We start from the raw sequence: 11,294 nt of genomic DNA on the forward strand, positions 1-11,294 counted from the left end.
GGGTCAGAATGATAAGCATAAAAATCTCAGACTTTGTTTTTCCTCCCCTGGAGTAGTTTGTTAATTCTTTTTGTGGCAGTCTTGTTCTGGTTAAACTTGGTAGAAACTCCTTGATACCGGCTACTGTTATGGTCTCTCGTATTCCAGAATTCTGAGTTGTGGTGGAGATTAACTAGGCTCCCAGAGTTCAGAGCTGTAGCAGATGTAATTTTGTTTCTCCTTCACTTGATTTTCATTTTCTAACATAATTCCTGTTAGCTACTTACCTTTCACCCCATACTCTGTATTTAAATTAATGTAACATATCAGTTTGAGGTTGGGAACATGCCTGCGTTATCCGTAATCTCTGCTACATTCCTTTCTTTCTTTGATTTTATGTATGTAACTGAAAAATATTTCCATCCATTTTAATATCTTTTGCAGAGCCTAACACAGCTTCTCTTCTGGCAGTTCTTGTTTCACCTCCACACTTCTTAGATAAGGACTGATTAGCAAAGAAAAGGGATTTTTCACACATTATTATTGTTTTCATGTAATCTGTTTATTGAGGTGATAGTACATCCAGTTATGTCTGGGGTATATTTCAGGTTTCTTTTTTTTTTTCATTTCTTCCCTGTGTTTGGAATAAAGATTCTTGACCTTCTTAACACTCTTGGCTTTAAGTAACAAGTCTCCATACTCAGTATGTTAGCTCCTCAGTCCAGCTGACCTGACCATGCCAGTTTGCCCTTCTGAAATAGAAACTTTTATGTAAAGACTTACTTTCTTCTGGTTAATGTAAATCAGTTTTGTCTGACTTCATTCAGAGCTAACTTCTACAACTAGCTTACTTCTAATATTCTCATTACATATCAGTAATAGAATATAAAACATCATATTGCCTCTTCTTGTTTCAATGAGGATTTGATGAAGCGCATTCAGTGTTGCATCCAAAAATAATGGGATGTTGCTGTTATGGATAACATTTGTAGTCCAATCTATCTCTAGATTTGCAGCTATAAGCAAATGCCCTTTGCCACCACTGCAGAGGAAAAAATAGCCATGTCATGCTGCACACAATGGACCCTGACATAAGGAATGCCAGAATTGAAGATATTTTCCATGCTTTCCTATATTGTAGTGAGCTCTGATAATACTACCACTAGAGTTAAGCTGAGCTTTAAAAAGTAAATAAATAAATAAATAAAAGAGAGAGAGAAATGAGCACCTGCAGTTCAGCTCCTCTGAAAATCATTTTCTTAGCCTATAAAATGGATTAGTCTCTAGCCAATCTTTAACTTGCTTTTGAGTAGGTATGCATATGTAGCCCACTGTTCACTCTGCTGTGCCTCCCATTCTGTGTCTGCATCTGGCCAACAGCGGATATGAGTGTGCTACAGCTGCTAGCTATAGGGTATTTAACTTGAGGTGTAAAGGTTTGTGATTTAGCCCTGGAGGTCCCAGGTAATGAGCAAGATGATGATCATTACACTTCCAGAATTGTATGTACTCACATTCCTAAGGAGAGCTTGTGGTGGGGGTGTGGAGAGCATAGTTTCCTTTTATCTGTTCTAAAACACACAATTCATTTGTTTCCAGAACTGAACTATTACAAAATACATCAAAAGAGACTTCACAGAAATATGTCTGTCCTCACTTCAGTGTTTGCAACAAAAAGACTGGGATAATGTTGCACAAATGAGTTTAACATTTAATAGATGATGAAACAACATGGTTATGCAATAATTGTTTTCAAGATGAAGATATAAAACTCACCACTTGGTTCTGCTAGTACTCAAGTCAGTGTATAAACAAGTCACTGTACCCATCCATACACAAACTGGGCTATAAAACTCGTATTTGTTTCAGCCACGTCAATTAGCTATCAGAACAGATATAAGTATTTGCCAAAGTGCTGTGTATTTAAAATAACTTTTAAGCTGTTCTTTTACATTTAAAATCTCTCTTTTTTTCCTTTATTACTTGCTCCCTAATTTAAAGGATTTTTAATTCTTGTGGTTTATTGTGGTTTATTTTTAGAATTATTATTTCATTATTTTCTTGGAAGAGTGCCTGGACAAGTAAATAATAATATAATATAATGTAAATAACACATACAAGCTAAAAATGCACACACTTCACCCATGGCTGAAATGCAGCAATCTTTTGGGTAAAAGGCTGAAAGAGAACTGATGGGGCAGATGTGACCATTAAATTCCCTGTGTTCTTACTACCTTGGGAGACATCAGCTCAAAGTTGATTGCACCTGTGTTACAATGGCCAAAACCCACTTGTGTTTTCTGCTTTACATCTAAGAGTGTGTGTGTGTGTGTGTGTGTGTGTGTGTGTGTGTGTGTGTGTGTATGTGTGTGTATGTTCAAGGTCATCCTTTTTACCTGTTTACTTCTGATCCACCTTGGGTGATCTCTTCAGATTTTCTCGCTGGGACCTTCTCATCACAGCTGGAAAAGAAAAATTCCCACAGTTTCCTCCAAGGAAATCCCAAGTTCCTTCACAAATTGTCATGAAACATACAACTGTGTGGGGTGTATTTAATTCTCATTTAAATGGAGTTATAATTTTTAAGCTTTAGGACTTTCTTTTATTATTATTATTATTATTATTATTATTATTATTATTATTATTATTATTATTATTATATATTTATCTTTTTGTCCCAGGAGAATTGTTAGAAAAGTTTTGCTGATTTCAGGTTGACCAGAATTTCACACCAGGCTTTGAATTTAGCATATGTGTATGTTTAACAGCTTAAAAGTATAAATGTGAAGTGACACGATCCCATTAAACAGCAAGCACAATTAACCATGTGGAACATGGTGTTTATACAAGACTAACTGTTTTTGTTAGAAGAGTAAATATTTTCTTCTGCAGAGATTTAGGTTTTTTTCCCTTATCTGTGGTCTGGTATATAGGCAGCTATAATGATACACAAGTACCTTCTCTACTAGAGATAAGCTGTACTGGTATCATTTATCACTAATGGTATTCAGCAGTACTCTTACGTACTTTGAGAATATCTACACAGAGGGAACCATACCCTTCTAACTCATCCAGCGTGGAAATAGTGTAAAAAATGTGCTGTCGATTGAGGAGGTAAGACCTGCTCTAACACTTTCACAACTCATTTAACTCTAGAACAAGATGGTGGCATTCCTGGTAGCCAGTTTGTTCAAGATTTGTCAGTACCTGATTTGTAGATACATCAACAACAATTTGTTTCTCCACCAAATGATACAGTTAATAAACTTTTTTTCCATTTTCTCCATCTGGTCTAAATTCCTTTCTCAATCTTTTTATAAACCTACTGATGTAAGTGGGATATCTGCTTTTGATCAAGCATAGCTTTTTACCCTAACTCTGTAAAGTCAGCATGAAGACCATAATTAAAAATATGATTAGCTTTCTTCATAAAATGTTTGACACCTCTACTGGAATGCATTTAGCAGCTGATCCTTCTAAAAAAGAACTTATTTCTACTCATCTGTTTTATCTGGAACACATTCCCCCCAGCCTGCTGGTGCAATATATATTTAAGGAAATTGTAATCTTGCAAAGGGAGGGGAATTAGGAGGGTAGGGAGGAGGATGACAAAAAAAAAAAAAAAGATCCTGAATGTTCAGGATTCATAGGCTGAAGTATTTTGTCTTGGAAAATAGCTATACTACTATGCTTTTTCTTTTTTTAATGGAATCTCAGAAAAAAGAATATATCAGAAAAATACCAGTTGGGACAACTAATATTTTTGACTGGCTTTGCTTCTGTCTGTCAGTGGCTTTTTGTGGAGCGCGACATTGGTGGGATGAGCAGCAGTAAGGTGGGATGGATGGTCACCAGTGCTTCAGTGTGGAGTGGAACAAAGTAACAAATGTAGACCAAAGAGGAGAAATGTGCTAACGTGCAGTGCCAACTCTACCACAGGAACCTCCTTACTGGTTTTTCTTTGCTGTGTAATCAATGCACGCGGTGTGAAAATTCACAATTTCACTAAGGCCTTGGTAGGCAAAGGTTGCAGTGGTGTGCAACCAAGTCCAAGCAGTGGTGGCCTGGACTTGCTTTAAAAAGGGGTTACTTGAGGGTCCCTGTTATTTATCTAACAAGTTATTGGGTGCAGATCAGTATTGCACCCCTGTTTTACCTGAATAGACGGGTATCCAATTCTGTAATTACCATCTAGGATGCAAAGGAGATGTTGAAAGTGTTACCTCTTTTTTGTGTAGAACACTTTTCTCTTGGGTGATGGAAGACTTGGTGGGAACCTGATTAAATCTGCTTCTGAGCTCTGACTGGGAGACCGGAGCTCCAGGCTTTGGCAAGCACCCTAACCAGCAGATTTAATAGTCTCGTTCCTTCCTTCTCCTTCCCCTGGCCTAGCGCATTTTTATGCAAAGTGAAACACCTTCAAAGGAGGGGTGCGGATCTTTCCCACATGAGAATAGCCCAGTGATTAGGAGCCCTAATAAGTGAGAACTGTGGGCTTAAGACTTCCAGATCTGAGAACTGATGGGAGAGAACGTCTGCTCCAGAAAGGATTAAGGACTATGAGCTGCACATGACAGGAGATAGGTTTCCTGCAAATGTCAGGTGGATCTCAGTTTGAGAATCTGGTCCTAAGCTTACTGACCTCAGTGAAACCACATTATATTGCAGCTGCAAATGTGCGTCTTGTGGTGGTTGGCAGGGTGTCAGGAGTGGGATCGCTTCCACAGCGTGTGCCAGTCCCAGCTCAATGGATCCCTCTAAAGCTGTGATGGTGAGCTGTACCAGAGGCCTTTCCCAGCCAGGGGGCTTTGCCTTGGAAAAAGCTGAGTGGCTGGGAATCCCTGTTCTGCTGGTCTTGCCAAAATGGCAAGGCCTTTTGGTGATAGGGTCATCAGGTGACTTCTGCCCCAGGCCAGGCCACCCCAGTCAGTTCTCTCTCCGCAGGAAAGGGGTAGTGGAGAGGGGCCTTGGGAAGCGGGGTGGGCTGGGCCGGGGCTGGCAGGGCTGAGAGCCTCGGGGCCAGACTGCAGGCCGGTGCCCGATTGCTACTTCTGCTCAGTGCCTCGGTCGGTGGGTAGCAGTGAGCGTGAGTGGGAAGGAAGACTGGGCAGGCAAGGGTGGGGCACAAATGCTGAACCTGCAAGGTGAAGGGTAGGTCCATAATTACTGGCAGTTCTGCTGTCCTACCTGAAACCTGTGTGCCTCTTCTGTCACTTCCAGTAGTTACCCCTATCCATTTAACAGGGCTCTTGCATCACCACCGTGCCTCCAAGTGCATCTGTGCAGGGCTGCAGGCAGTCAGAGCCTGGCTGGGTCCCGCCCGCGGGCAGGGCCAGAGCTGCGAGGCTGGGGCTGCCCGGTGTGGGGTGTAGGGCGGCTTCGGCTCAGGCCAGGTGCAGCCAGGGAGCACAGGGCGATCGCTGGTGTCGAGTAAGGTCCACCAGGTGAAGGCTGGGTGGGCGCAGTGCTCCTAAGAAGACTGAGGGGGAAGGGGAGAAGGGAAACCTGGAGCCTGTGTACTTCTAAGGAGAATTAAACTTGCAGTTATACATCGAAAATCCTTTCCTAAAAATAACTGCTGTCCGTCCAGTAGCGGTAATGACTCACACCGTAAGTGTTCCTCGGTCTGTTTGATCTCGGTGCTCAGTAGCGTTTCACCTCTCCACCCCACCCCCGGTTTAGAAACAATGGGGAAATGCGTTGCTGGGATTCATGCTAATTTCTCACCGGCGATACAGGGGCTGTGTTCTGTAACAGCGCGGATTATTAGAAATTTGTAATTTGCAGTTCGCATTTGCCATCAAGATCACAGCAGGGAAAAAAAAAGGAGACTCGAGGCTGTGGTGGCTTCAGTAATTCCCCTTCCCGGCTTTCATGTGACGATGGAAAGAGCAACGCTTTCAGAGCAAACTTGCTTGAGCGTAATATACAGTGACTTCAGAAAGTGCAATAAAATCAATTAATGTTGCAAAAGCATTGGCCAAAAAGAAGGCGGCGAGAGAATTTATGGAAATGGAGTGGATTTACAAGCATTTATCCTGCGACTTGATAAACAGCAATGGGAAGCCGAGATGGAGGAAATAATTAGTCCCCAGCCTCGGTGAATTTTGGCAATTTATTGTTATAATTTTATTCTTTCGGTGGTTATTCAAATTTATATTTTAATTTTGTGATGTGAAGCGCGGGGGGATTAATCTGAACTTTGGTCTCGGCTTCCTCGGGAGCTGCGTTCCTCTGACATTTTCTGCGCTCGCGAAGCGAAGCGTGATCTGTCACTTGCCAGGGCCGCTCCACACAGAGAGCTCATTCTTAGCCGCTCTGCGTGTCTTTTAAGGGCCGTGATCATTGGCCTTAGTAAATAACGTCGCCGACGGGGGCAGGATCAGCTGTTCGCCTCCCTGGGCGCCAGCATTTTCTCCTCCTTTGATTTCCGAGGGCGTTCTCAGCGAAACTTTGGGAGAGCGCTGGCAGCACGGCGGCCGCAGGATGCGGGGCTGCTGAGCTGCGCCAGCGCCGAAACTTTTCTGCTCGCTCGCAGAAGTTTTGCAGCGCTGTTATTACAGCAGAAACGAGACAACATCTACCATGGAGCAAAGATTACAATTTCCAGAAGTCAGAATTTATTACAGTTAAACTGTGATAAGATCCCATCTGTTATGAACACATGTAGCGCCAATTGTTTTCCATACAACTGCAATTTATTTACCCTTCAGACTGAATGAGATTACAAGAGTGATTTAAAAAAAAAAAAATCACCAACGCCACATTTTCCCCCCCCTCAGTCCGGCCTATCTACTTCTATCTCGCTAAATCCATTTACGCCTCGATAGTTCCCTTCGAATGAGCCCCGAGTTCCCTGCCGTCTCCGCACGCGCCATCTCCCTCGGGCCGGGCCGCCCCCACCCGGGGCCGCTCTGCCCGGGGCCGCGGGGCTCAGCCGGGCCGGGGGGCGCCCTGCGCGGAGCCGAGCGGAGCGGGCGCGTTCCTCCGCAGCGCCCCGCGGGGGCGGGCCCGGCAGCGCCGCCTGGCGGGCGGGACCCCACGGCCGCCCCGCTGCCGACACAGCCCCGCCGGGCCGCAAACAAAGGAAGCCGCCTTCTGCCCGCCGCCGCACCGGGGGCCTCGGGGCCCCGCGCTTCGGGGGAGCGGCCGCTGAGCGAAGCGAGAGCCCGAAGGCGCAGAGGGGGAGTGCGGCGCGTTCGCGTTCCCATTTGGTCGTAGTAGTTGGGGAACGGGCGCTGCGCCTGCCCGTCCTCCTGCCCCTTCCCGCAGAGGTGGTGATTACCGAGGAGCACGCGCCTCGCGGAGCAAAGCGGGAAATGTGAGGCTGTTGCTTAAAAATAAATCGTTGTTAGACGTTCGCACCGCCATGGCCTAAGAACAGCGATCTAATTTTGTTCTTTCGAACTCTTCTGAGGCATATATATATGCGCGTGTATGTATGCGTATATATATCCTCCAGGTTTCAGTAGGCGTCCTTCTGCTGCTCTGTTATCATTACTGCTTGCCTTGATGTGACGTTGAAGACAGATGACAGCATTGTCAGGTTGTCTTTAATTCATCTGAAGACTAAAAGAAAAAATAAAAATAATAAAACACACACGAGGCTTCTTGCAATACCCAAAGCCTGAACGGCTTCACTTTGTTCCACGCAGGGGACAGACGGGGCGGCTGCAATGGGAGCGGGGATGGATTTCAGACGTGAGGGCAGAAGGGAGCCCTTCACAGCGCCGAGCGGGCGCGCTCCAGCCCGCGGCCGGAGGGGGTCCCTGCCGCCGCACCTGGCGGCCCCGGCTGGGAGCGCCGGCACCGGTACAGCCTCTCCGCGTTTGTGCACAACCCGATGCACAACCCGCTCAAATTTCAGCCCCGTTTCTGCTGCCTAAGCAGCCTGCCTCCAAAGAGGTGAGAGCATTCGGTGTTAGGGTTCGTCTTTTTTTCTTTTGACACCTTCGTACTTCTTCGCAACATTTTTTATTTTAATTTTTTTAATGTCAAAAGGCGATCTGCCCCCAGCTGCCACGTAGCGAGTTGCGGGAGAGCCCCAGCAAGGATCCGCCACCTCCTCCTGGGGCTGCAGGACTATGGGGCAGCGTCTGAGCTCGGGGCTGGAAGTGTCCGGGGTGATTCCCGTGGCCTGGATGGAAAGGAAAGCTGATGATGCCGTCTCCAGCTCTTTTCAACTTCAGATTCTCTCTTTTTAGGAAGAAAAAAAAATACCAAACGGCGCCCTACCGAAAGCCTGTAGAGAAAGCCTAGAGTATAAAGAAAGGCAGTATTTCTCTCCGTCTTTTCTAAATATGAAAGAATGGAGTTTGGTCTGTACTTCAGGGAACAAGAATGCACGAGTGCCCCTGTTTGGGCCAGCCTGGGCCTTTCCGGGCTCCGCTCGCCTGGGCCACGTCGCTTGCATCCCGCACGGCTCAGCAAAGCCCCGGCGCAGGGGAGCGGGGCCGGGCCGCTGCGCTCAGGGCGGTTTCGGAGGTGGCGGGTGGAGGGGAGCGACTTCCCCGTCCCACAAAATGGGGCCTCCTGTCGCTGAGTCAATCCTCCCGGTCGCAGAGGCATCCCGGTGCTCAGCTCCGCCGTCCGCTTAGCGCTCGGAAATCAGGAAGGCAAACATGTATGTGTGTGTTTGGTATCGACCTGCGCGCACAAGCCAAGATACATATGCCCATATAGGCCGAGATATACTGCAGGAACTCCTTTGCTGTCTGTGGAGTCTGTGTTTTATTGTTTCATAAAACCAGCTTAATTACATTTCCCGATAGATAAGATAAACAGAACCCTTCTTTTCTAAGCGTCGCTTATCAGAAGTATTTTGTCGAAGAGGCACCCAGAGCGAGCCTCGCAGAGCGGCGGGAAAGTCATTAATTTTTATTTTGGTTCTTCGGTTGCACTTAGCGTCTGACAGCAGTTGATTTAAATATTACATGAGTTTATCTTTAGTGTTCAAAAAAGATTTGTGAGGAAGATGAAACTGTTTAATTTAAACTAATGTATGCCTGACTCCGGTCAGATTGATCTGAGTTTGGGGTTGTGATGGGTTTTGCCCTTCTGTTGCTTGTCCTCCCGAGCTGGTTTTTCACTGTGAAATTATTTTAGTTCGGTGGCATGGACCAGCGGCTGCTGTCAGCTCCTCGAGCCATCCAGCTAGTCGGAACGGGGGAACGAAATAACAAACGCGGCCCTTTTACCTAAAAACATTAGTGTCCATAAGTCAACCTCTATTAGAAAAAATAGCAAATTTCCTAGATTAATATCAAAATCCTCCGTGACACTTGCCAGGTCAAATATTTAACAAGCCGGGGAGAGAGTCCTCCTTAGCACCGCTCTCCATATAAAATAAGCCGTTTCCATTTGTCATTAATGTCGCTGACAGTATCTGAGCAGAACGGCAATAATAACGTTAAGCGCTCATTTTATCACTCGCATCGGAACCCCTCGCGCACAACTTTCAGAGCCGAAAGCCGCAGCGCTGCAATTAAGGCTCCAGCGCCCAGAACTCCCCCGCTCTCTTTCCGACAGACCCCAACACCTGGCTGCTGACGGATTGCAGCGAGCAGAGTCGGAGGTGCAGCTGTTAGAAATCTGTAATTGTAGAGTACGTGCGTAGAAGCGGCGGTGCTTTTTGATCGCGGTAACGGCACCGGGCTCGCACGCCCCGCTGGAGCCGCACTGGCCCCTTCCCCGACTCGCGGGTGGCGGAGGGGCCGGGGCCGGGGCCGGGGCCGGGGCCGGGGCCGGGGCCGCGCCGCTCCGCTGCCCGCCGACTCCTGCCGCCTCCCGGCCCCGCTCGCGGCCGATGCGTTTTATCGGGGAAGTTTGCTCGGTGCGGTTAACGGCGCTGTCCTTCTCTCCTTTCCCCGAACTCATCAGTTCGCAACGAGAGCCCGTTTTACATTCCCCAAACCGGCGCTGTGCGCTGGTCCTTTTCCCATTTAAGGGGGGGGGAGGGAACCGCCGTTTGGTGAAAGCACCGAGCAGCTCCGTGCCGATGGCGGAGCCGCGTCCCCAAAGAGCCGCCCGGCACCCGCTGAGCCCCGTGCGGCTCCGCTCCGAGCCGGGCCGGGCCGAGCCGAGCCGGGAGAGCGCCGGCCCTTCGTTAGCCTCCCGCTCTTCTCCGCTCTGCACGTTAACGCTAACTTGCACCAATTATCTGGAGTAAATGCATTAGACTAATTAGCATCTGGGCACCGCGGGAAACTTTGAACAGTAATTGCATCGCGGAGATACGGGAGGAGGGAGGCACGCCAGCCCCTCGCCGAGCCCGGCCGCCGCTCGCCTTGCGCCGGGCCGGCAGCGGGGCAGGGCGCGGAACCCGGTTCTCCGCGGGCACGGAGCCGCTCTTCCCATCGGCGCGGTGCAACGCTCGCGGCGCGGTCCCGGCGGCTGCTCCTGCCCGCGGCGAGGCTGGGCCGGGCCGGGCCGGGCCGGGCCGGGCGAGCAGGGACGCGGCCGGGGCGGCCCTCGGCATCGCGCCCCGCCGGGCAAGGCGCTCCCAGCGGCGGGCGGTTTGCTGGGGTCCTTCCTCCCCGGCCCTTCTTCTGAAAAGAAAAGCAGCTCTCAGAGCAGTCCGATTTTTTTTTTATTCTTTCTTTCTTTCTTTCTTTCTTTCTTTCTTTCTTTCTTTCTTTCTTTCTTTCTTTCTTTCTTTCTTTCTTTCTTTCTTTTTCTTTCTTTCTTTCTTTCTTTCTTTTTCTTTCTTTCTTTCTTTCTTTCTTTTTTTTAGCTTGACGATCATTTGTACTGCGGTACGAACTGAAGAAAGAAATTGAAAATAACCGGGTGAGATCAAATAGCGCTTCCCAATTACTTCGGAACTTCTCACTTAGAAAAGGAGATGAATGGTTACGCGTTACACTGTAAAAAGCTTTCGGATAATCTTCTTACTCTTTTACCAACAGTGCTGCCTTCCCCGCGTCTCTTCCTAAAGAAAGAACGCCGCCTGTTAATTGAAGCTCTCATCAAAAAGAAAACGGTTTTCACAGTAAAATGCTCTTTTGAGGAAAAAAAAAAAGAAAAAAAGTTCGTTTTCCTCGGAAAAGTGACAGAGACGTGAGCGAGCCTGAGGCTTCCCGCTCCGTGCCCACGAACTCTACTGAAGGGGGAAAAAAAATAAAAAATAAAAAAATAAAAAATAAACTTTTTTTGTTGTTTGTTTTTTTAAAGAGAGCCCTGGGGTTGCAATAAAAAAAACCTTATTTTTTCTTTTTTTAAAATTTTTAATTAAAATTGAATAAACGCTGAAGGAGAAATGAGCGATCGCCTCCATCCAAGACCTACTCGGGTTTATAACAGAATCCAAGCATATG

General features: G+C 47.3%; 1 long non-coding RNA gene across 1 annotated transcript; it reads right to left on the reverse strand.

Moving 5' to 3' along the window:
- LOC110400246 lies at window positions 648-6,912 on the reverse strand. Its single transcript, XR_002439709.1, has 3 exons — window positions 5,167-6,912; window positions 2,376-2,441; window positions 648-731 (listed from the first exon to the last, which is right to left on the reverse strand). It is a non-coding gene; the product is annotated as an uncharacterized LOC110400246 (long non-coding RNA).

This window comes from Numida meleagris, chromosome 5 (genome assembly GCF_002078875.1).
Source record: "Numida meleagris isolate 19003 breed g44 Domestic line chromosome 5, NumMel1.0, whole genome shotgun sequence".
Lineage (NCBI taxonomy): Eukaryota > Metazoa > Chordata > Aves > Galliformes > Numididae > Numida > Numida meleagris.